This window comes from Anastrepha obliqua, chromosome 4 (genome assembly GCF_027943255.1).
Source record: "Anastrepha obliqua isolate idAnaObli1 chromosome 4, idAnaObli1_1.0, whole genome shotgun sequence".
In the NCBI taxonomy this organism is placed as follows: Eukaryota; Metazoa; Arthropoda; class Insecta; order Diptera; family Tephritidae; genus Anastrepha; species Anastrepha obliqua.
This window is the reverse complement of record NC_072895.1, coordinates 88,405,702-88,431,814: the sequence shown is the minus strand read 5'-3', so window position 1 is coordinate 88,431,814 and position 26,113 is coordinate 88,405,702. Positions and strand designations below refer to the sequence as shown.

Here is a 26,113-nt window from a genome sequence, read left to right as displayed (position 1 = left end):
TTAATATTTTTTCCGCTGTCGATGGATCTGGTTCACCTGACAGGCTCCCACTTTTTCGACGCTTAAGGTTATCATAATCGATCTATTTTTCATCGCCAGCGACGATGCGATGTAGAGAATCTTTTCTTTTCTGTCGTTCAAAAAACATCTCACACGTCACCAAACGTCTCTCGATATCCCTCCCCTTCAATTGATGTGGCAGCCAGTTACCGGCTTCCTGCACCATTCCCATCACGTGCAAACGTTTACCGACGGTTGATCTGTCAACATCCAACTCTTTACTCAAATCATCACGGGTTCGACATGCGTCTTCATCCAATAATTGTTGTAGTTGAGTATCTTCGAATATTTCCGGTGGCCATTCGCGATCTTTATCACTCACGTCGAAATTGCCACTTTGGAAGCGTCGAAACCACTCTTTAAAAGTTGTGTTTGATGGAGCGAGATTGCCGTAAATATTTATCAACATGCGACACATTTCAGCTGCACTTTTCTTTAAAAGGTAATAATGAAGCCTGACTTCCGGCAAATGCTGTTTTTCGCGACGAACGTAGACATTTTTGAGGTCAGATGAAAAAGGATCTTTAGGCTACAAACGAATGTCAACTACTGCGATTGAGGACTTACATATACACCTTCAATCACTAGTATATTACTAGAGCGAACACAAAAATAGTATCAGCAGCGACACCTCTTTTACGTGGGCCGAAATTTATTCCCATGCCAATAAGAAATATAGTTCATTATACTTGATAGTTGATTTTTGAAAATGTTTTTTTTTGTTTAGCATGCGTTGTTGAGTATTTTTTTCCATATAAAAGTCTTCATGTACTTCATGCGAGAAAAATCGATAAACATTTTGAATATCGTATGCAAAAAAAACTGTCCAAAGATCAACACGATTAGCGAATTCACTGTACTAGAATTTAACGGGCAACAAAACTGCATACCCGCAAATTTTGTAAAAGTAAGTTTCACTAAGGAAAGTTTAAAATTGTGCTGACAATTTTTTGAAATTTTTAACTTGGAAAATATTAAACGTTAAAGTGTGTCGAGGATATTTTCAGATTTACCAAAGAGGATATTTTCAGATTTACCAAAGAATTTGGAAAATTCTCAGAAGTCTATATTTCTCTATTCTATCCCATCTTTTTTCTTCTGTTACTTCTCTCCTTTCCTCCTGGACTATCTACCCTTTCACTTTTCAGAGCTTTAAATACAATGGGCTTTGTAGCCTGAGTGTTTTAGGAGTTACCAAATCTTTCGGTGCTTCTTGGCTCGACTTTTCAAATTTCAGTTTCATGAGTTTTGCCTACTGCAAGAACAAGTTCTATCCATACAAAAACTCCAGACCGTTATTGAGCCAAAGTTACGCGGATTTCACGAGACAGCTGAAGCTCTTCGTCTGCAATGCGCGGTGGTCAGACTCCGATAAGGTCATTCGGACGTCGGCTCTATGTACCCGAATGACCCGCTTTTTCCCGCCCAAGGGCTGCTGACCCAGTAAATTAGCCTTGTCTACCTCGCTGAACCTCACCCCTCTTTTAACGTGTTATACCAGACAAAAATTGTGCCGCAAAATTAATTATCCAATTTTTTTTCTTGAAATTTTTTTTTACTAATTAAATAACAAAAATGTTTTTGAGTGATGGAAATCTTTATTTAAACCTTTGCGTGATGCTTTGTTCGTCTGTTTGTATACTGCAGCTGTCTAGGGTGATTAATTTTGCGCCACCATGTACCAGCAAAATACAATAAAAAAAGGTTTTCTAAATATTTAGTTTGCATTTTCCTCACTTTTTAACACTACGCATGCCAAATTTTAGCAAAATGTAGATGTGTATGTATGTATATCTGTAGTTTTCCTGTCAAGTACATATGTATGTATGTATGTATGTATACACTTAAGAAATTTGAAATGAAAGTAGTTTCACAAAGCATTAAAACCACTTGAGTAAATTGCTTCACAAACAATGAGACATCCACAATTTCAAGAATAAAAGCACAAAAAGTAAAATCAAAATATAATATATAAATATAAATATGATGTAGCTGATTCTTGTACATACAAAATAGACGAAAGCTGAAGAAATAATACAGAGATGGACTGTAAAATAGTGCTGCACAAAATTCTTACTACTTTTTTAGATAGGCCAATGGAATGTAACTTATATATCGACGCGTCACTGGACATTTTGTCGAAAGCAGCTTTAGAGTCTACAAAATAGGCATAAATCTTCTTTCTTTCTTCAAATTAAGACATGGGCAAAAAAGACGCGGGTCTAATATGTACCAGGGCGGTGCAATAAGTACTCGTGTTTGATGACAGAAGGCGTTCCTGAGGGAAGTTGGTGTTAGAATCGTGTGTTACCACCTATCAAACGACGGCAAAACAAATTTTAGACTGATTAAAGGGTTAGTTTGAATTTGGCAGCTATTCGAGTAAGACAGTAAGACTTGTTTCGTGATTTTCGCTGAGATGGAAAAAGTGCAGTATCGTTCGGCAATGTGCTTTTTGTTTTTGGATGGGAAAAAATTCGAGGAGATAAAAGTTGGATGCTGTCTATGGGTCTGTCTACCACAGTTAGATATTTGTTCAACGAATTAAAACGTGGGCGAAACCAGCACGCCCGGCAGACGTGGTTACCGAGGAAATCATTCAAAACGTCCACGACATGATATTCGCCGATCGACGAACGAAAGTGCGCGAAGTAACAGAGGCCGTAGGCGTGTCGACCGGAACGGCAATCAATATTTTACTGGATAAGTTGGCGATGAAAAAATTGTCGGCCGGGGGGAGCTGCGATTGCTCACAAGCAGCAACAAGCGGATGCGGCTGTTGACTTCAAAGCAGAGCAATTTAAGTAAGATCCGAAGGAATTTTTGCATTGAGTTGTCTCCGTTGATGAAACTTGGATTTATCATTGCACACCAGAAGCTAAGCAACAATTAAAACAATGGATTTCTCCCGGTGAATCTGCCCCAAAAAGGCGAAGACATTCTCATCGGCCGGAAAGGTCATATCGACGATTGCTTGGGATGCGAATGGCGTCATACTCAAAGATTTTTTAGAAAAAAATAAGAACAATCACTGGACAATACTACAGTGAGTTATTGAACCGCATTTGGTGAAAAAAACGTGCTGCTTCACCACGATAACGCACCAGCACATTCATCCGGAGTTGCCGCCGCCAAACTGCGTGGATTTCGTTATGAATAGCTGCCGCACCCCCGTATTCACGCGATCTGGCTCCCTGCGACTTTTTCTTGTTCCCTAATATGAAGAAATGGCTCGTGGAGAAAAATTTAGTTCAAAAGAGGAAGTCATCGCCGAGACAGAGATGTACATATCGTCCCCTTAGTATTAAAATAGCCTATCAATTTTTTGATGTTTTGAGAAAATGAATTTCAAACTTTTTGTCGAAAGTAGCTCTCACTCAAATCTCGTTATGTCTGTAAATATTTATTATTTTTTGACTGACGTTTTCACCCACTTTGTGGAACTAGAATTTGACAAAATTTTGACCACATATAATATCGACGATGGAGAATCCAAAAATTCAATAAAAAAATAATAGCCTATGAGCACATAGGCTATTGTTATACTAAGGGGACGATATGTTGAAAAATAAAAAAAAAAGTTTTGAAAAAAAAAAATTATTTTGAATTCCGACATTTATTTCAATAAATTTTTTGAACATAGAAATCCATAAAAACTGCAAGTTTTTGTCAAATCTGTATATTCGAAAGCCTTTTTAGGAGCGGCTCTATTTCACTACATACCACTGTATGTAACACCAAGAAAGGGAGCTTTACTGGTAGCATATTTCTTAATGAAGCTGTGAATTCTACGCCTTTGATTACTTAAATAAACATTGCGCCAAAAAAAAGAGTCTAAAGGCACAAAGAGACTGGAAGAGCAACAAATAATGAAAAAACCCATTCTACATAGACGCAAAATAAACAGAAAAACGTCACACCACGTGGACAGACAAAAATTGAAAAAAAAAAACAACAAATTAGAATAACAATAAAAATAAAATTTATAAAAATAGCAGACTAGCAACATATTGTAAGAATAGCCACAGACGACAGACAATAAGTAAAGCACAACAGACAAGTTAAGATGACGATTGAGCAGATTATGACGAGTGAAAAATATGTGGACTTGCTTTTGTAGTCACACGAGTAAAAGCGTATACGTAAACATACATACCTATTTGTATATTAATTTGTGCAAACGACAACCTACCCCAAGAAAGAAGGCATACAAACGCCATTCATTGCAAAACATTTCTTAGAAAGAGTAAAAGTATGCGACCAATTTTAAGACAGTAATGAAGTATTATAGCGAGAATGTTAATGGAACCTTCTCTGATTATAGGGTTACAATAAGGGTTGGCAAATGTATTAGGAGTGATAAGCTTGGCGAGCATGCATATCTACAACGTTAGGGTAGGTTAATAAACAAATTAAAATATCACAATAATTAAGTTAGGATATAAGTTAAGCAGAAATAACTGCTGGGCACCTAAGTACGTGAACGAACATGCTCTCTGCTGTCCAACTAGCGAACATCATACACGCACGACTCTACAGCATCGCATGCAGTTACAATGCAAGTGTGAGTCGGCTGCTGGGAGAGCGAGTGCAGTTAAAAGCGAACATCACACGCGACGCTCGCAGTTGCTAAGCAAGTGAGAGACCACAACTGTGAGAGCGCACAAAGCAATGAACAGGAAAGAGCAAATAAGTGTTAAGTTCACCTTCATTCGATTGGAATTGGTTAATGGGAGTTCTATTTAAAGTGGACCAATTTGGTGATCAATACGGTTGCTAGCTTTGCTAAGCTTAGATTATTATTGTAATTTCTTTTGGTTAACAAATAAATATTTTATAATTTATACAAGTCTTTTAAAATGTGCAGAAACACTACTTTTTCTAACAGATAATCGGCACGATTTTTCTTTCTTCTGTAAGTTCTCTGACTCCAATAGGTCCGCTTTCCTATAATTAGGTTGAAGGGAAAGTTCTGTCGTATTTTAAATTGAAAGATAATTTTTCTTCTAAATAAAAAACATCTGGCTAGTGAGTCATTGGGATTTTTTTTTTTTTTACCTTCTGTATAATATAAAAAGAGTCCTTGTAAGTTCATCATTTACTTCTGATACTTAAAGTGAGAAACATGTCAGTGGGTAAAGTGCATTTGTATGATTTCCAAAAAAGAAGCAACGCATCGGTTTCATGTAAAAATTTCGTTCCGGGGATCTGAGCCTCTACGAAAGTGATCGATCTGGACGACCATCCACGATCGATAATGATTTTTGCGTTGCATATTTAACAAGGCGAGAAATTGCAGAAGATTTTGGCATTCATCAGACAACTGTTGGAAATCACATTAAATCTCTGGGGTTCGCGTCAAAGCAAAGTATTAAGGTTCCACATGAATTAACGGAAAAGAATTTGTCTGATCGGGTAAGAATGTATTCATCACATCTGATAAGACACAATGAGGAGCCGTTTTTGGAGAAGCCGATTACTGGACATGAAAAGTGGATTCTTTACGAGAATTTTAAGAGAAACAAATCTTACTGCAAACCAGGAACATCGTCAGCAACCCATTCCAAAGGCAAGTATCCATCAACGAAAAGTACTGCTTTGTTCGTGATGGGATAGGAAAGGTCCAGTGTACTACAAATTGCTGAAACTGGGGAAAACCACCAACGCGGACTCGTACTTCAATCAGCTGGATAAATTGAATGCAGCCATCAAACAAAAAAGGCATCCATAAAAGGAATAGTGTTCGATAATGCTCGCCCGCATACTGAATTTGTTACACAACAAAAACGCATAAGGGAAGCCCTTAGTCACCCACCATATTCACCTAACATTGCACCATCTGATTATTACTTGTCCAGATCTCTGCAAAATTATTTAATGGCAAAAGAATGCAAGTCTTTTGAAAGTGTTTCTATTTTTTCTAACTATTTTTTTACTTCAAGCACGAAAACATCTACAAAACCGTAATTCACAGATTACCTGAAAGATGTCAAGAAATTGTAGCACATAACAGAGCATATAAAATTGATTAATATTAAACTTATATTTTCATAAATGAATTCAAATATTTTTTGTTTAAAATACGTCCAAACGTTCCCTCCAATCCAATAACTGTCAGTTATTCTGATTTGGTGCCATTCTGATTTTCATTGCCGTGTTTCTGGCATTTTTTCTGCGACGTCATCGTTTCTCATGAACGACCGAATACTGTGGCCCTCTTCAATTCGCCATGCGTTAACGAGTGACGATTAGCTTGCTTCAGCTGGCACAAATAAAAACACGTTGGAAGCACTCAATGAGTATTAGTACGATTGCGTTCAGATACGACTAATCGAGTTGCTTGCATTTCTCTTTTTTCTTTTTAGTCTACATTCAACAAAAATATTGAAAATAGCTAGAACACAAAGCATGTTGACCGACCACGAGCAACTCGTTGCCCTTCACCATCGACCTCTCTACCAAAAGTTACGAGCGTCTGAACACAGTCTAATAAAGAGAGAAAGTATCAGAAAAGAGAGTTGACAGCATTGAATATTGTGAGTTATACCAACTCTATGAGATGAAAGGCGTCTTCGTTTCGTCAAGCGTTAGCACGTGGCGAATCGATGAAGCAATTGGGACACATGAACATATCTTATACCAGTTTATTGAGATATAACCACACTCGCTAGTGATGATTCCTGCTCGATAACTTTGTTGTTGCTTTCACAAGCAAATTTTTCATCAAGCGAATAGAGCCCAAACATAGCGAGCAGAGAAGTGGCGAATCGAAGGTGTCTTTAGTAGGTTGCGCATATCTCAGTTCCACTACTCGGGCGTCCGTAGATGTAACATGAGGAGTTGTTCAGCAGACGTATGTTTCATATGCAGCTAAGTTAAATATATTCTGAATACAAATACGAGTTTTTAAAATATTTTTTTCGATCCCAGCGCCCCCTAACGGGTATAAGTGAACTTGTAAACCTCCCCAAGCATGCACATAACACCAAAATTTCATTGAATGAGTGCAGGAATGTGTAAACTAAGCACAATAAACAAATGTTCGCATTTATATGCATACACGCACACATATATAAATAAGATATGTATTCGTATGTATATTTGTGTTATATATCAGATTTATATATCTTGATCCGGTCCTAAAAAATTTATCTTTCGCCACCGAAGCAATCGCACTTTTGGCCGCCAAGCACACAACTGCCCGGCTAGCTCAGTCGGTAGAGCATGAGACTCTTAATCTCAGGGTCGTGGGTTCGAGCCCCACGTTGGGCGCAAGTATTTTCTTTTATACGAAATAAGACAAGTGCTATTGATTATATATTTAAACACATAATCAACAAATATAAAAATTTAATCAAATTTAGTTAGTAAAGGGGTGAAGCAATTGCTCAGAAAATGTAGTGATCCAAGATACTACGGTCCATACACATGGAATGGCTCAATATTTATTCTATGTATAATAGGGCGGGTCGATTTAAAAATCGCTCATTGCTCTGTGAAAATCGTATTCTAGGAATCAAAATAAGAAACTTTGCCGAAGGAACCATACCTCTAAAACGAATTCTGATGTCCCCCAATTTAAAAATGTCACCATTTTTTGCCTTCAGCTAAATGGCTATGTTTTTTCTTTATTTTATTTTTTTATAATAATATTTATTATTTATTTATAATAATATCTATTTTTTCTCTTAAGAAATTTATTTAGTCAGAACATATGTAAATGAAAAAATTAATTTAAGTGAGTTATAGAAAAGAAACTAAAAAGTTCGACCCAAATTGGGGGACATCAGAATTCGTTTTAGAGGTATGGTTCCTTCGGCAAAGTTTCTTATTTTGATCCCTAGAATATGATTTTCACAGAGCAATGGGCGATTTTTTGCCTCCCCACAAATCGACCCGGCCTAATGTATAAGCTCATACTGATCAACGCGTCATGCTGATACCACGAAGACTGTGGGCTCCGGATCCTTACATGGACCGATCGTATTTTTTTTTCAATTTTGTCAAACACACATACATATGTGTTTTTTCAGCTTTTTATGGTCTCGAATAGTAAAATTTTTTTATTATTATTAAGTTTTGTATAAATCTTTTACAAAATTGCTTGTAGCTTTACATGACTTAGACCATTTTCAAAATCAACTAAATATCAACATAGCATTATTTCAGAGCAATAAAATATAAACTATGTATATATAATATATCTATGGAGCATTTTTGTATTAGAAATTTAGCAAAAAAAATGTTTTTTCCGGGGACACAGTAAGCATTTTGTTTATATTGATTTTTTTCGTTTTATCAAGGTTCGCTGTATCGAGCTTTCACTGTAGTTAGACTCACATATTCTTGACAGATGTCTAGGCAGAGCTTCTCTTTAAAAGCCAATGCCGAATCGCCGAGTACGTTCCGTGCATGATAAGTCTTCTCAAACCGTTCCAACAATTTGGAGGGGAAGTTAGAGCGAACGCTTAAAAGGGGTATACATATGTACTCGTATGTTGAGGTATTACATATCAATACACCTGTCAATACAGCTTAAATTTGGTAGAAATATTATTTCATTGTTAGCCACTGTAATTTGCTTTTAAATATTGCCGCAATTTCGATGTGTAACGATGCGGAAATAAGTGACCATGAAACTTGCTCAATTCTATCGGTTTGCCATCACGGCTTAGGTATAGCAATGCATAATAATAATAAACCCAACGATTGCGCTCTTCCATTCCCCTCGTATCGGGCCCCATCCACATGACATATGGATCATTTTTGTTTTAATGCTGGGCCAAGAAAGACAAGTATCAAAATCTCGAACTTTTCAACTACAGAAGAAATATATCAACTGAATAAGAAGTTGTAGGTTTTTTACCATTGTCAATCATTTATCGAGCGAGTGAGTCCGATATACCAAAAATCCGATATATCAATGCATTCCTATCGTGATGATCCACATCGAAAATCGTAAAGCATCACAGAGTTTTCGTTAACTCTCATGCAGATATACATTCTCATATCCGGGCTGATCAATGTCAGAGAGTTTGAGAGATCTTTTGCAGGACTTGCACAAGGCTGCAATTTATTTAAAGAGCTGTGTCGGGTCATATGAAGAGACCCCTTTAACGACGATTGGTGCGTGCAATCTGACCGCCTCCCGCAGTGGCGGTGTTATGTATTGCACTGCACCGCACAGTTTCGCCAAGATGTTGGCAAATTCTCACCAACAACTTCAGGGATACCATTTATTACGATTTCTGTGGCGACTGCGCTGCTTTGTAATTCAGTGAGCTGAGCGCGACAGCAACAATTTCTTAATGCATATTTTTAACCTTGGCACAAGAGTTCTCAATCTCAGTCACTCTCGTCTCAATAGCGGTTATGGAAAGTTTTAAAATTGATATTTCCCAATTTAATTCACAGATTTGTTGCATGACTCTTTCCCCATAGCTTTTTATTACTCTTCACTATGGTTGTTAGCTCCTCGAAGATGGCGATTCGCTGCTCTTCGAGTTTTATTACAGCCGATGTGGAGATTTTTGGTGTTTTTGGAGGTGATGATGAAACTTTGCGCTGTGGATTTTTGCGTGTTGTTGGCATCACAGAAAACAATCTCACATTTTGGTACTCAGTAAAAGGAAGTTATTGTTATTATACAGCCAATTTTAATAGCAAAAATACTCAGATAAAAGTGTAAAACTCAGGAGCACAACAAAAACACTCGTCTTATAACATTTTTGCGAGGGATGAACCTATTGCTAATTCGAACCTGCTTGATTTTGCTTTCTCAAAGTCAAATTTTGTGAACTAAATTTAAGTTCTTAAATATGTAATATGTATCGGATGTTTTTTTAGGGCTTGAGAACTTAAAATGTTAGTACAAAACAAAAATATTGTTGGAATGCAGTAGATAAATTCATGACATTTATTTTTCGAATATTACATACCTATATCTGGCATATGTCCGCCTCGGCTACGAGTTATGTAGCCCATTCGATCTGTCCAATTTTTGACTACTTTTTCATGACTTCAATGGGGGCAGGAATATTGCAATAAATTGATTATTAAATGCTTCGTGTGGCAAGTTGCCGTCTTGTTGAAACCAAATGTCGTCGATGTTTAGCTGATTAATTTTTTGAAGTAAAAATTCAGTCTGCACAGCTCGATAGCGCTCGCCATTCACCATAACGGCAGCTCCCTCCTCTGGTACTCTACAATTTTCTCGAAGAGATTTTTTTTTTTCAAAGTAAATTTCCACAATTTGCAAACGTTGTGCTGGCGTTAAACGATTCATGATGACTTGCGGAACCTTACTGAACAGAAATGTCAACACAGTCTTCCATTCTCAGCTGTCGAACCATGGTTATCGATATCGATAGTTCCCATGCAGCTAAAAAAATAAACACCCGTTACATTAACTCCTCAATTTGGCTTGCTTGTTAAATTTTTGAAGATTAATAAATAAATAAATATCGGAAATGTACGAAGAGCTGAAGCCGTTCGTGCTCTGGCTGATGATTTGTCTCCTCACGGACGTCCATTCATCTCTGTGACTAGCGAAAACAAAGAAAAATTGAATAAATTCTAAAAGTAACAAAAAATGTCTGCAATATTACTGTTTTCTTTTTTTTTTTTTTTGTTATTTTAAAAATACCACCCCATATAAAAAATAGATTATTATTTAAAGTCATATGCACATTTTTTTTATTTAAATTATAATTGAAATTTTATTGTTAGGTGGCTTTGCAAAATTGAATTAATCAAAAATTGAATGCAATAAATCAAAAAAATATAATATTAACATAAAAAATAAAAAAGGTAAAAATATATACAAAAAACGAACACTTTCATTGCCATTTAAAAGTTATGGATTTTTGCTAATTTCGCATGGCTTATATTTTGTTGCTTTCAGTGCCATAACTTTTTTTGCTATTGTTGTTGTATGTATAATTTTATTTCAAAGTGATTACGCTGCCTTCCGTTTATTTTTTTGTGTTTTTTTGTTTTTGGTTTTTGTTCTTATTTTTGTTTTTTTTTTTTCCTTTTGTTTTTCATTACAAAATCAATTCAAAGCAAGCCAATTCTATGGTATTCGATTCAATTTTGTTTTATTTGTATTTTATTTAAAATTTTTATTTGTTTGATTTGCTCGGGTCTGAATTAATCAGTTTAACTAGCCGTAGTGGCCAGTGCGCTTTTCTATTTATTGTTTTTGTTGTGCGTTTGCTAATTATTCGAGGCGAATGACTGAACTTAACCTACTGAAAAACAACAACAACAAAGCAATTTTATGAAAATGCAAAAGTTATTATTGTAGAGAAGCAAATAAACAAAACAATGCGGCTCTCTTCCTGCATACTCAGCTATGCACTTGCACATGCATATACATACATATGTATGTATGTGTGTATGTTGCTTAACATGTCGGCACTTAATTGTTCATTACAAACAACTATACAAATAACTCTCAAATTAGATTGAAGTGATTGAAGTGGGGGCAGTTCCATATTCTGTTATCGTCATTTTGAAAATGTCATCAAGTAAGCCAGTACGGCGCTTTAGTGCCAGAGTGCCAGAGTGCCACTTCAACCATTTCACCTCTCACCTAAGCCAGTGCGTTGTGTTCGCGCTCTTGATTGTTTGAAAGCATTCTTTGATTCATGTAGTGAAGGGGAAAGCAGAACGCCGAGATTCTGCGTGAATCCCTTTCTGCAAAGAAGCGAAATGCACAACCTGGAACTAAAATTATCAAAATTTCTGCCTTTGTGAGCGTCACAAACAACACCAAAAGGCTGTCAAACATGCAAAAGTACAACTCATTGCTTCACAGATGTTGGCAATTCATGACTTAAAATACTGCGTAACATGAATTGCCAACTTCATTCAATTTGCTATCTCGATTGGCAATTTCATTGAAACCGACCGTTGAAAAACATCAAAAATTTAGTTACGAGACGTTAAGAATGTAAATGCGCATATTTATGTGAATGTTAGTAATGCAAAGGGACATATATATAGGGTTATTCAATAGGTGCGCTTCAACTTTTTTCGGATAGGGAGGGCGAACGACGCAATATTTTTTATTTTTCGCTTGTCATTTGTAAGCTTCATTAGTATACATTTCATCATGGAACGCTACACACTTGAGCAACGATTGCAAATCGTGCAAATTTTTTATGAAAATAATCGTTCTGTTGCTGCTACTTTAAGAGCATCACGGCCATTTTACGGTCCATTTAACAAGCCGTCCCGTTTTGGGGTTATGTGAAGTCATTGGTCTACAGTAACAAGCCGGCGACGATTTGTGAGCTCAGAGCCAATATTGAACGCGAAATTGCTGGTATTTCGGCCGATTTATGCAAAAGAGTAGTCGAAAATTGGGTTCAACGATTGGACTTCGTAAAACGTGCACGCGGTGGTCATGCAAAAGAAATCGAATTTCATACTTAAATGTATATGTTCAAACTCGATAATAAAAAAAAAAAAATTAGTTAAAAAAGTCAAATCGTTTGTGTTTTATTCAAAAAAGTTCAAAAGTTGAAGCGCTCTTACTGAAAAACCCTATATATGTATGTACATATTTACAGTGCAAACAAGCATACGCTTTCATGAACGTTTATTAGTAAAATTCAATTCATTGTTTCGCCTTACAAATCATCAATTTATTGTGACATTTTTGTTGAATTCGAACTTCTCAAACTCGATGCGAAGCGACATCAATTTGTATGTCCGTCTGTCCATTTAGGTTCACTCAAATGTGCTAAATTGGATGCACGTGCACGGAGAGCAACTGGTAAATTCCTAACGAATCAGAAGCTATGAACTGCCATTAGCGCAGTAATGTCACGAAATGTAGGAAAAAAATATCTCAAAAGGGTACTAATTTTCCTCTCTGCCCACGTTCTTTGCTGCAAGTGAATTCTTGAAAACTTGAAATCTGGTTAAACACTTTCAATGTTCTAATCAAAGCTGCTTTCGAGTCTTGAACAGTTCTAACCCGCTCTAGAGAGAATAAATCATTACTCCGAAGATTTTTTGGCGGTATGTGAAAATGCACTCCAAGAGTAAAGGCAAGCCAGCTGCCCCATTTAGAACATCGAAAACAAAGCAGAGTGTGTATATGGAGCATTCCATGGAAAATGGTAAATTTCGACCGCCGAACAAATTGCATTTGCGGATGATTATATTAGTGTTAATGTATTTAAAATATATCAATCTTCATTATAAACATCGACCTTTTACTTGACCTCAGTTTGAAGTATCTTTTTTTACAACAAAAACAACTTATAAAAATTTTATTTTCTTCTATCGAAATTTGGTCAAGTTTAAGCGCTTATGTAGTTCTCATTATGTGTGACATATAGCGTGAAATTGATAATTGGTGTTAAATGAACAAACCTTTACGTTTTGAAACGTAATATTAAAAAAAAGTTTATTTATGAACAACGCAGATATGCTCTTTTAAAAAAATGGTTCGATGATGTCCCGTACGAACGCACTTAACACTGTACAGTTATTTTTGTGCTCTCAACTTATTTGTTTCGATTACTTTACATTTAAAGCAAACTACTGGTGCTCTTTTTACTTGTAAAGCATTGATTTCAGTTTGCATCGCAAATAAGTTCAATATTCAGTCATTAAATTTTGTCCCGTACGAACACGGCATATAAGTTTTTCTTTTAACTAAAAAATGGAGAGACGAGAAACGAAAAAAAAGTCCAGATTTCAAAAACAACGAAAAAGAAAGATTGAAACAGGGGAGGAAAAGAAAAACTGAAGCCATGACCCAGGAAGAAATACAGAAGAGGAAGAAGTACGAAAAAGAAAAAAAGAGAGTCCAAAGAGCCAAAAAGTTGATCCAAACCCAAGACAGGGAGGCTGGTTCAAATATTGTTGGTGATTGCGAATCTGAATGTTTTCCATACAAATGTAAGCAAACGTATGCTAAGGCTGTACAGAAATGTATGCGAAGTCTACCCAGTTCACCCACTAAAAAAAGGCTGCTGTAGCGGTTGTGGCAAAAAAACTTGGACTTAGTATTGATAACGTTAGGAATAAATCTATAAATGAACCAATTAACGATGACGAAACCACCAAAATGGTGAAAGATTTTTACTTTCGTCCAGACATTGTTTATACATTGTTTATACAAAACGTAATAACTTTTTTTCTAATCAATGTATTTAACTTTTTGTTTTTTTATTGTATAGATAATTCAATTTTATTTTATGTAACTAATTAGTTTTGAAAATAATAGAACGTAAATGACCTCCATGCTCATTCACGCATATGCGACACCTGATGAGAAAATTGTTCATTGCGCACTGAAGGGTTGAAGTCGGGATCGCCTCAATTATTGTTGTGATGGACTGCTTCAATTCAGTCAAATTACTTGGTTTTGCTTTATACACCTCTTGTTTGAGATAACCCCATAAAAAAAATCTGGTGCAGTGAGGTCAGGTGACCTTGGGGGCCAGCGGAAAGTGGAATTTCTGGATATCAATTTATTTCTAAATTTTCGTTGGAGCTCCTCCATAACCGGTCTGGCTATATGTGCAGTTGCTCCATCTTGCTGGAACCAAATGCTGTTAAAAGGGATACGTCTTCGCCGCAGTTCTGGATAAAAAAACTCCTTCAACATGTTTAAATAACGGTCCCCATTTACAGTCGCTGTTACACCGTTTTCTTCGAAGAAGTATGGCCCGACAATGCACCTTGATGAAACTGCGCACCACACTGTGACTCGTTCTGGGTGCAGTTCCATCTCATGGAGTATTTGCAGATTTGATTGACTCCATATACGGCAATTTTGCTTGTTTACATTGCCGTTTAGATCAAAATGGGCCTCATCAGACATAAACAAGCAATTTATGAAGTTGTGGTCTTCTTCGGCCATTTCAATAATTTTTTGGCAAAATTCCAGGCGAATAGGCAAATCCAGAGGGTTTAATTTGCTTGTGATTTGAACTTTGTACGGAAACAAGTTGAAGTCATCATGAACTATCCGCTGCAATGACCGTCTGCTAACTCCAATTTGCGCCGACAAGTTACGAGTCGAAACTCTTGGATTTGCCTGAATTGACGATGCTACAACCGCGATTGTGGCTTCGACCCGAACATGGGGATCTCGATGGTACGGTCTGCGCGCGATGCTTCCAGATTCAGCAAACATGTTCACCAGCCTCATAATGGTCCATCTGCTCGGGGGAGTGCCGCCAAACTCCCGCCTAAATTCCCTTTGGACCGAAATGATGGACTGCAAAGCATGGTACCGCTGCACTATCCAAATCCTCTTTTCGGTATCCCAAGCCTCCATTTTTTGTAAATCTAAATACTAATCTGCAAAATAAAAATAAAAAGCCGATTACTCACACCCGGGCATACACGATACCCGGAATATCCAAATTTCACGAAATATTAGCAAATGGGCGCGAAGTTACATGTAAAAGCCATGCTCGAATTTCCCCTTTAGAGAACGTTAAAATCAAAATTTAAGAGCTGAATTTCGTACGCGTCCCGTACGAACACAATTTGTCCCGTACGAACATTTTCATTTTTACACTATAAGTCATTTAACCCTTTCGCTACATCTTTTTATTCCGCCATCCACAAAATCCAAATTTTTGTCTGGGTATTTATTTTAGGACCAATAACAATACAAATAATTTTTTTTTTTTTTTGTTAAGTGCTTTTTTTTTAATGTTAAATGTTTTGTATGGTAAAGAAAAACAGTTTATTTTTGGATTTTGCATAAAGGTTCGTACATTTAATAAAATTTGGTTGGACATCAAAATTTCAATTTATTTATAAATCAAGATTTCTAAACTAAAGTTCCAACAATAACAAAATATTTAAAATAAAAAAATCCATTCAATATTATAAATATACACGTACATACATATTAAAACGTGAACAAGGATATAAACTAAAAACATAAAATATTAGCATAAAAAGTATTATAGAAAACTATAGCTATAAAAATTACTTAAGATCCATGTGTTTCTGCTTTTGGCCTTTATTATTACCCTCATGATCCTTCCTGTACTCCAGCCATGAGTTGCATATGGTCAGGTCAATAAAGTGGTCGAATATTTTAAGTGTCCATTTTCTTGACCGTATCGATATTCTACACAATGAAAGAAGGAAGTCTATTTTATCAACTCCTCCCATATTCTTGTTGTACACAGCCACAATGTAGGGCTGAGTTATTTCAACTTTCGTCTTTTTTTCAACTAAAAATAATTGCAAATTTTTAAGCGGCTCTTTGCCATATATTGATGAAATCAATTGGACAACACCTCCATCAAGCCATCTTATGACATAAAGATTGTCCTCCCTTTCGATGCGGTAATCAAAACTACCTCAACCTTCCTTTTTTAGTTCCTTTTCAGATTGCAAAGGCACTTTACTACACCTATTTCCTCTAATTGTACCCGTAGCCCAAATACCTTTTTTCTGTAAGTACAGTATCAAATTAAGTGTAGAAAAATAGTTGTCAAAAAATAGCTTCAAGTTTTTGTTTTCGGGAATAGTTCTTGTGAGATGAACTACAATATCGGAGCAAAACCCTAGTTTTGGTCCAGAAATAACGGTATTTTTTCCTTGATATATTTCAAAGTCATACAACATGCCATTTGAACTACATGGACAAAATAATTTAATTCCCCATTTTATTGGCTTTTTAGGCATGTATTGTCTAAGGACAGTCTTTCCTTTGAAAGGTACCATCATTTCATCCACACAAAGATTCTCTTCTTTGGGGGTAGTATACAACTTTTTAGTAAAGATATTTATTAATGGACGAATCCTGAAAAGTTTGTCATTGCCTGGATCACTTGTTGTGAACTTCAAGTTGTTTCGCCAGGAATGAAATCTTATTATTATTATTAAATTTGTATAATAACAAGTTATACAAATATAAGAAGGCAGCAGCACTAGCAGCATAGGCCATCGGCTGTCATGAAATCTATTCTTTGTCATATTTTGACGAAATGCCGGAATATCTGTGGGCGCTGTCCAGTACATAGACAATCTGGGATAACCAATTGTCCCAATCATAACCTCCAAAGCAAGAAACTTAAAAAATTCTTCTTTCGTTAAGTTAAATGATGACCGTCTTTTAAAAGAGAGGCTTGGTTTGTCGCCTGCACTACTTCTTAAAAAAATTCTACAGTAAAATACTCCAAAAAGTACTGTACTGGAAGTCTTACAGCGTTACTTGAATAACACTCAGAAAACTCAGCTTGAGGAGGAGCCCACGAAGTCTTTTTCCATCGAAATTCATTTACTTGTTTTGGTTGATAGTTCGAAGTACCAGCTTCTGAGCTAGAGCCATTTTCATCCAAAACTAGTTCGTCATTACATTCCCCGTTGATATTTGTAATGCTTATATCATACGGACCTTGACGACTAAGCTCCTCCATCATAAAAGTTTCATTATTGTCAAATGTCTCAAATAAATCCTCTAATATTTCTTCGGATTCCGAATTATCAAAGTCTGAGAGATCTGAGTCCTCGAAATTCTCCAAAATCTTTTCTATAACACTGTCGCTAATTTTTCTTGCCATATTTGAAAATAATATTCCGCAAACAACAACACGTCTCTCTGCTACCAGTTTCAATCGCAAATAAACTTCTTCTGCAATCTAATGCAAGTTAACACCTTACGAGAAATTTGTTGCCATATGGCAACAAGCTTAGTTTTAAAAATTAGCACAGCTTTTAAAGCTGCGAGCGAAAAAATATTTATATGCCAAATGACAGATTGAACATTTTTCTATATACTTTATTCAAAAATTGTTGAAACATTTGCCCAAAATGCCTCAAAAATCTAAAAATGCAAAATACAAATTTTAGAGTGAAGTGCTATATGCCAGAAGGCTTTCTTTAAAAATGTTGTATTACCGATATATAATGGGCGGTTATTATTTATTTTATTTCTGTTTAACCATTAAACTTCAATTTTTAAAAATATGTAACAAACTTTACACTTATTACAAGAGAGTGTTGACGGCCTTTTAAAGTTTACTGTTGCCATATGGCAACAATATCGCGAAAGGATTAAACTAAATATGTTTTAAATGTGTTTGTTGTGTTAATAAACTGTAATACAATCACAATCAAATGCCATTTTCGTTTTCTTGTTAATATTATTAGTTTCGCTGAAATTTCACTTAATTCACTATAACTCAGAGTAGTGGTAGACTGGAGCTGTCCCGTACGAACATATAATTTTTTTTTAATTTTGCAAAGATATGTGAATATTTTAAAGCACGTTTATAGGTTTCGTTTAGAAAACTACCACACAGTATTAGTGCACTAAATAACTCGTTTTAAAAAGTTATGGTTTGTCTATAATTAAGGTTGTAAACTGTAAAAATTTGTACGATCTGTCCCGTACGAACCATGGAATTCTCCGATAGCTTTTACAATTATTATTTTTTCTTGCTGAAATTTTGCTAAAATCAAGTCGAAACATGATCTATTAATGCTATGTTATTATTTTTGTAAAATAAAGCAATTGACTAGCAAAAAAAAATTATTGAAAATCATCATTTTCATCAATCTTTTATTATCTTTCGAAAGTGACGCGCAGATGTCAGTAGTGAGTAATTCCCAGATGGTACCTTTTTTTTATGTCATCTTTTACATCTGTCAAGTAAGAAGGATGTACAATTTCACACGAAACAACAACGCGTTCAAATTATTGAAATTTATTGTAAAAATATATCCCAAAATTCGTGATTTTTTTTCGAGGAAATAATTATGCGAATAAGCCGATAATTCAAAGGAAAAACTGGACGTTCTGTTGAAAATATTGCTGCTGTAGCGCAAAGTGTTGCTGAATAACCTTCAAAACCGATATCTCGACGTTCTCATAATTTAGGCACTCATAAATCGACTGCTTGGCGGATTTTACAGTAGACGTGCTGATGGTGAACATTTAAATGATGTGATTTTTCACATACAATTGATGAGAGCCGTATTTTGAATCAAAAATAGTGACATCTGAAATAGTCAAAATTTTTAAATATTTTATTTTAAATCAAGAAAGAATTAGAATTACTTATGAAAGTGGCCTCAGATACTGCGATTGCCAATTGCGCACAAAAGCGCTGTGGAAGTCAGTGACAACTAATCAGCTATGAACAGGAATTTTCTAAACTGCTCACACCAGCGAAAATATTTGAACTTGAATTGCGTCTAGCCTGCAAATCTATAAATTAGCATTTGCATGTATTACATACATACATACATACAAACCAAAAATATATTATATTATAATTCAGTAAAATTGTTGCAACTTTGTTATCCAGTAGAATTGAATACCACCGCACTTTGATTGCTCGATAGCTCTTGGCACCTACACGATTTTGTTTTTTTTTTGTTCTATTTTACTGTTGGAGATTTATTTTCTAAGTCGATTGTGTAATATAAGCACTTTGGCGAGTTTTGTATAATTGGCCCTGTGGCGCAATGGATAACGCGTCTGACTACGGATCAGAAGATTCCAGGTTCGACTCCTGGCAGGGTCGCTTCGAAATTTTTCACTTTTTTCCCCTTTCATTAATATTATATTTAATAATAAATCGTTAAAAAAATCTTTTAATCCCTCTCTTAACCCTGCACACCAAACCGTACCTTTGTTTTGATGCCTTTAAATCACAATTTGGTTTTGAGGTTTCATATCGATAGTTTTCGAGAAAAGCAACACAACTCAAAATTAACTCAAATTCGGAGTTCTGCCGTTAAAAGCAAAAATCAACTACAGAGTTTATATGTATATTTTTATCTGGAAAAGCATCATAAGCGAATCGTGAAGCAATTCTGAGAGATGGCGTTAATGTCGTTTTGTCAGGTGATCGAAATGGTGCGTCAATTATCTAGAAAACTGACCCACCTCAGTATTTTGTATTTTTGAATTATGTCACTTTTCTCAAAAACCACCGATATATTAATTACACTGGCACACAAAAACAAAAAAGTTGTCTGTACACCGGGCGCCACCTATCTACTGGCATGTTTTTCGACCTGCTTAATATGAATTTCAAGTCAGTTTGGGCCGTCCAGCCTTCGGTTTCGAGTAAATTGCAAAAAACCGCAAAAAATAGCGAAAATTCGAGTAATACAGCAAAAATAGCAATAAATGGATAAAATAGCAGAAAATTGCTGCTGAAAAAATTGAAAAAAATTTTTTTAAACACAATTAATATAAATAAATTGATTGTATTGTTTATTAACAAAATACAAGATTAAAATCTTAAAATGCAAAAAAAATTCTAACATCTATGAAAATGACGTATAAAAATAATTAGAATAATTATTTTCCTAACTTTCAAACTGTTATCCGGTGGTATCGAACTCTTTTATTTTCAAATCATCTACGGAGAGGATTTTTCTTTCGTTTGCTATTATCTTGTGGTATATCTCTTTTGAGTGTCCAGAAATAGTCTGCCATTATGTTGATATTCCAATTTCCTTGATATCTAGTCTCCATTTCACGTATGTCTTGATGAAAACGTTCTCCCAGTTCTTCACTGTACTCCCCAAGATTCTCAGGAAAGTAGTGGATGTGAGAAGCTAGGAAGTGTAATTTTAGATTCATTAAGCATCCTAAGTTTTTGTAATTTGTCACTAATTCTTCGACTATTGTCCTGTAATTTTCACTTTTAATATTGTATTTCCTAAAAAGTTATGACACACATTTTTTCAACTTACCCAAGCAGCTCTCTCCGTATCATTCATTTTACCTATAAAATTAGCAGCCTGAAATAGAGTTCTAATTTGGGGTCCATTAAAAATTCCCTCTTTTAATTTGGCAACACTTATCGCCGGAAACTTTTCTCTCAAGTACTGAAAACAATCACCATTTTTTCATGAGGAATAATTTGATGTGAAGTGGCGGTAGCAGATAGCTTGAAGGCTGAATTAATGGTGTTCCTATTACATTTTGAGTACCGACATTTAATTGCACTCTCGTAAGCCATTCTTTTTTCACATAGTGATTCTTTCTGTCTCTGCTATCCCACAAACATAGATAGCAAGGATATTTCTCACCCTGACCAGACGCCAATACTGAGTTTCTGAATCCCTGCATCGTAAAGTACTCATCACTTGTACCTGCCACGACGGCACACACGCTGTTAACCCAGGGCGGTTTTTTTGCAGTTTTATGAATGTTTGAGGGGACTATGGGCCAAATTCATTGCAGAATCAGATCGAGCAGATTAAATTACATGAAAATCTTCGTCAATCCGGATCCACAAAATTCTTTATACCAAATTAATCCCAATTTTCTCCGATTTTTGCAATTTTTAAGGATATTTTACAATTTTTTTAGAATTAAAAAAGTTTATGATTAAAGTACGATCGAAATTGAAACGTAACGGCTCAAAATACATAGAAAATATGCTTTGCTTAGATCTCAAATTTTTTTTGTTGCCAAAAGATCGAATTTTCGCTATTTTTTGGGGTTTTTTGCAATTTACTCGAAAGTGAAGCCTGGACGGCCCAAACCGACTTAAAATTCGTATTCAGCAGGTCGAAAAATATGCCCGTAGATAGGTGGCGCCCGGTGTACAGACAATTTTTTTTTTTTGTTTGTGCCGGTGTTATTAATATTTTATTTATTTATTTTTCTAAAATCTATGAACAACAAACTCTTACAGACTACTAACAAAACTTAAATAAAATTATACACAAGATTTCAGAAGGCTTACGAAAATATGATTAACCAACGAAATTTCAAGCTCGTTAAGAGATGAGATCTGGTTGGACTCATTAACACATTCGCGACGGATGACGCTTTATGCCATTATTTAAGTTATCGTTTAACAATTCTGTCACTTTTCAAATTCAAATTTCTTTATTCTGGCATAGGTTTCTAACATCAGAGATCTTTTTCAATACTATACAATAAACATATTTAGTTAAAAAAAACAAACGACTAGTCATAAATGTAGTAACTGAAAAAACTACGAGAAAAAACAAATTGCAAAATGTAAACTATTACAGAATAAAGTAAAAAAAAGGCAAATAAAAAGAGATAGCAAAAATAAAAGGAGATAGAGAAAGATGGAGGGAGAGGGAGGGAGAGAGAGCGCTCAAAGTGGTGGATACCGGCAGACGCATCTATTGACTATGAGGTAGAAGCCACATAGTACGTGCTCTGTGTTTACTGTAATTTACAATAATTTTTGTAATGTAATATTACTCAGTATTTGCTTTGCTACTGAAACTGAAACATTCTCTCCGAACCTTCTAACGATTTAAGAACAAATGCAGTCTAAAAAGTACAATTTACAGAAATTTATTCAATAATTTCCTATTTCTGAATAATAAAAACTAAGTATGATATTTTTTTTAAAAATCCCTCAAAATGGAGGAAGACTTTCTTTCGGAGGCCTATGAAAATTCATTATCAAATACCGCTGAAAATGAAAGTGCCTGTTATTCAACCTATACGAAGAAGAGCAAATGCACTACGTCTGTTTCATCGTCATCAAGTGAAGAAGAAGTAGAAGTTGAAGAAAGTGATAAGGATTGGTCGGATTTTGATCTAGAAAGATGTAATGAGCATTGTGACATATTTATGCGTTGGGGAGGACCTAATTGATAAAATCGTTAACGAAACAAATCGATATCATAATGCAAATAGCCTAAAGTATAAAAAACTTGAACATGGATGGGTCGATGTCACAGTTTCGAAAATGAAAAAAGTATTTGTACTTTCCCAAATTTCTCCGATAACTCAATTGCTTATTCAACGGCAAACAGGTTAATAAAAGTGCAAGAGTTTATAGATTATTTTAGCAATAAATTTAAAAGTGTATACGAACCAAGACAGAATTTATCGCTCGATGTAGGGATAAACCCATGGAGGGGAAGACTTCGATTCCGCACTGGCAATCCAAATAAAATTGTAAAATATAGCATTCTCAAATTAAATAATTTGCGAATCAAAGAAAGGTTATATTTACAGTTTTATTTTATATTGTGAAAAGAGCGTTAGTCGGAAACCATCATCTTGGAACTTTTGAATCCATATTTGAATAAAATTGCGGGATGGAGAGACACGTTACAAGCGAAGGGGTGAAATTATGATACAAGTATGGACCAGTAAAACAAAAACGCAATAATCAAATGATCTCAACTCTTCATAATGCTGACATGATCGATTCTAATAAAATCGACCGAAATGCGCCACTTTTCATCAAGAAACCGCACTACATCTTTGATTACAAGCAATACATGAATGTTCTCTGTAGCTGTTCTGCATTTTCCAGAACCAGACTTGGGATATTGGGTTGTGGTACACTGAGTATGGACAAAGTTCATACTCTTCCTCTTCCGGATCTCTTAAAGTTCATCAATGAATCCAAGAGATTTGTGGAAGAGTGACCTCAAACTTCAAACTAATTTATCCGTATTTACCATCCACCTTTTATCTTTCCTATCTCTATTCCTTCTGCTGATATTTATCCGGGTGTAGCAGCCCCCCACAAATCTAATCTAATACATGAATGATGTCGACCTTGCCGATCAATATCTTGCTTATAATCCCATCCTCAGAAAAACTCTCAAATGGACTAAAATTTTTTCTACCTTCTTCACGGCGCCATATTTAATTCATTCCGTATTTATCAAATACTGAATTCGCACATAGAAATTCATGCTGAGCTTAGCGGAAAGTTGGATAAAAGAAAGCCCTGATATATCACATTCTAATACTGAAGAAGCAACCAGTGAGCCCTCAACTCCTACACAAACGCCCTATTTTGACTCAACTAAAAGGTTATCAGGAAATATAAAATTCGCTCAAAATACGTCGAGATATGTCATATATGTGTAAGATCTGTAAAGTTCCCCTACATGTTGAAAAATGTTTTCAAGCATACCATACAAACAAGGGATATTGAATTATCAGGCCAGTCCATAAGTTAGTGCGTATTTTAATCCTAATTTCACTTTTGTACGATTTTTGCTTACAAAAATTATTCGCGGAATATAACGGAACTTTTTATATTTTCTTTGATATATTGTGCATTCAACAAGTGATTTTAATCGCGGATAGAAGCACGTGTTGTTAAAAAATAAAATGGAATCTTCGAACGCGTATAAGAGGCATATTTTGTATTTTTTTTATAAGAGTGGTAAAAATGCAACAACTGCTGCTGCAGAAATAAACACTGTTCACCGTGAGTGTAAGGATTGCGCAAAAGTGTTTTTCGAAATTCCGAAGTGGTAACTGCGACGTGGGGGATGCCCCGCGCGCTGGTCGTCCTGAAGTCTTTAACTCCGACGCCTTGCTCGAACTCGTGGAAGCTGAGCCAAATTTGACAGAGGTTAAATTCATCGCATGGAACAGTTCACAGGCACCTGGTTCAGTTGGGAAAAGTTTCAAAGCTGGGGAAAATGAGTTCCGCATAGACTTTCCGTCGCCAACCTTCAGCAGAGAGTGAATGTGCGTTCTCAGCTGCTGCAACGGCTTGAAAATGAAAGTTTTTTGAATCGTATCGTTACTGGTGATAAAAACTGGGTCCTTTACAATAATCCTGTTCACATACGTCAATGATTAGATAAAGATGAAACACCAGAACCGAACCCTATGTAGAGATGGCCTTCACCCCAAGAAGATTCTCCTGTCTATTTGGTGGGATATGACCGGTATTGTTTATTATGAACTTCTGGAACCAAACCAGGAGATAACTGCTGATTATTATTCCCATCAGCTTTTAAACCTGAATGAGGCACTTAAAAAAATCGACCGTCTTTAGTGAATAGACGCAAAGTTTTGTTTCACCACGTCAACGCAAGACCTCATACCGCAAGGCAAACATTGGGCAGCTGAACGAGCTCGGATGGGAGCCAATGCCGCATCCACCATGCTCTCCGGATATTGCACCTTGTGATTATGACCTTTTCCGTGGACTTCAATACCAAATGAGTAACAAGAACTACTCCTCAAAAGAAGCTATAAAAAGGGATATGAAAGCATCTTTTGGCTCCAAGGACAAACAATTTTTTGGGCTGGGAATTAAAAATTTGCCTAAACGTTGGGAAGACATTGTAAATAATGAAGGAAAATATATTTTTGATTAATAAATACTTTAAACATCTTTTTTATTAATTTCAAAACGACCTTTAAAAAACGCACGAACTTATGGACTGACCTAATATAATGAAATGAATCGAAATTTGAAAATTATTAAAATTATTGAAAAATATGTTTATAATAAATAATACAAATATTTTGAAGTATAATTTCAAACCCTCATTTTTGTGTATAAACAAGTCCTATGCTTCTTTAAAATTTAATACAGAAATATTAATTACAAAAAAGTTATAAAAAATTTTCTAAGCCTATGCGCGGTTGTAGCAATTCACAAAAAACGGTCCCGTGCCCACAGTAAGCACAGCCAGCAACGCCTCGTCGCGAATGTGTTAATTCAACTACATAATACTCGATTCTACTCAGATCACTTTTAGTTAACTAAGTAGAGTTTGGCATTAACACAGACCGATAGAAATTAAATTTAAAGGCCAAGAAGAGGTAAAGAGTGCAAAACGTGAAGTGTTGCGAGTTTTATAAGGCAAAATGCGAGTTCAGCATATCAAGAATTTGCAGAAAATTATTGTCAACCAGCTCTTGGTTTTGAAAGTCTATAGGAGTTTTGTCGGCCTTTATAATCTATGAGTCAGCTTAGCTCTGCTAATGCGATCCGTTTGGCTGCTATTACACTAATAACTGCATTGCATCTGCGAGCGCGTGCGTATAATTTTAGAAAATTTATTATCTTAAATTCTTTATCACAAATATGCACTCATTGATTTACTTATATAATTTTTTCACAACATTAAATCCATTTCATTCATAAAAAATTTTTATTCAACAGAAAATTACTAGTTACTATGGCAGGTGCTGATTACGTGACTCACCCAGTGAAGGGTTAATCGCCTTTGCATGACGTTCACAGAAATTCTTGGCATGCCATTGGTTATAATTCTTAGCTTTTTGCTGCACCTAGCGATAAAACGTGCGTTTGTCAAAATATCAACATAA

General features: G+C 35.5%; 2 non-coding genes across 2 annotated transcripts; both read left to right on the top strand.

Annotated features, from left to right (window-relative positions):
* Window positions 1-7,259: 7,259 nt before the first annotated feature.
* On the top strand, window positions 7,260-7,332 carry Trnak-cuu (transfer RNA lysine (anticodon CUU)). Its single transcript has one exon. It is a non-coding gene; the product is annotated as a tRNA-Lys (tRNA).
* A 12,181-nt stretch (window positions 7,333-19,513) lies between these two features.
* Trnar-acg (transfer RNA arginine (anticodon ACG)) lies at window positions 19,514-19,586 on the top strand. The gene has a single exon. It is a non-coding gene; the product is annotated as a tRNA-Arg (tRNA).
* Window positions 19,587-26,113: the final 6,527 nt, after the last annotated feature.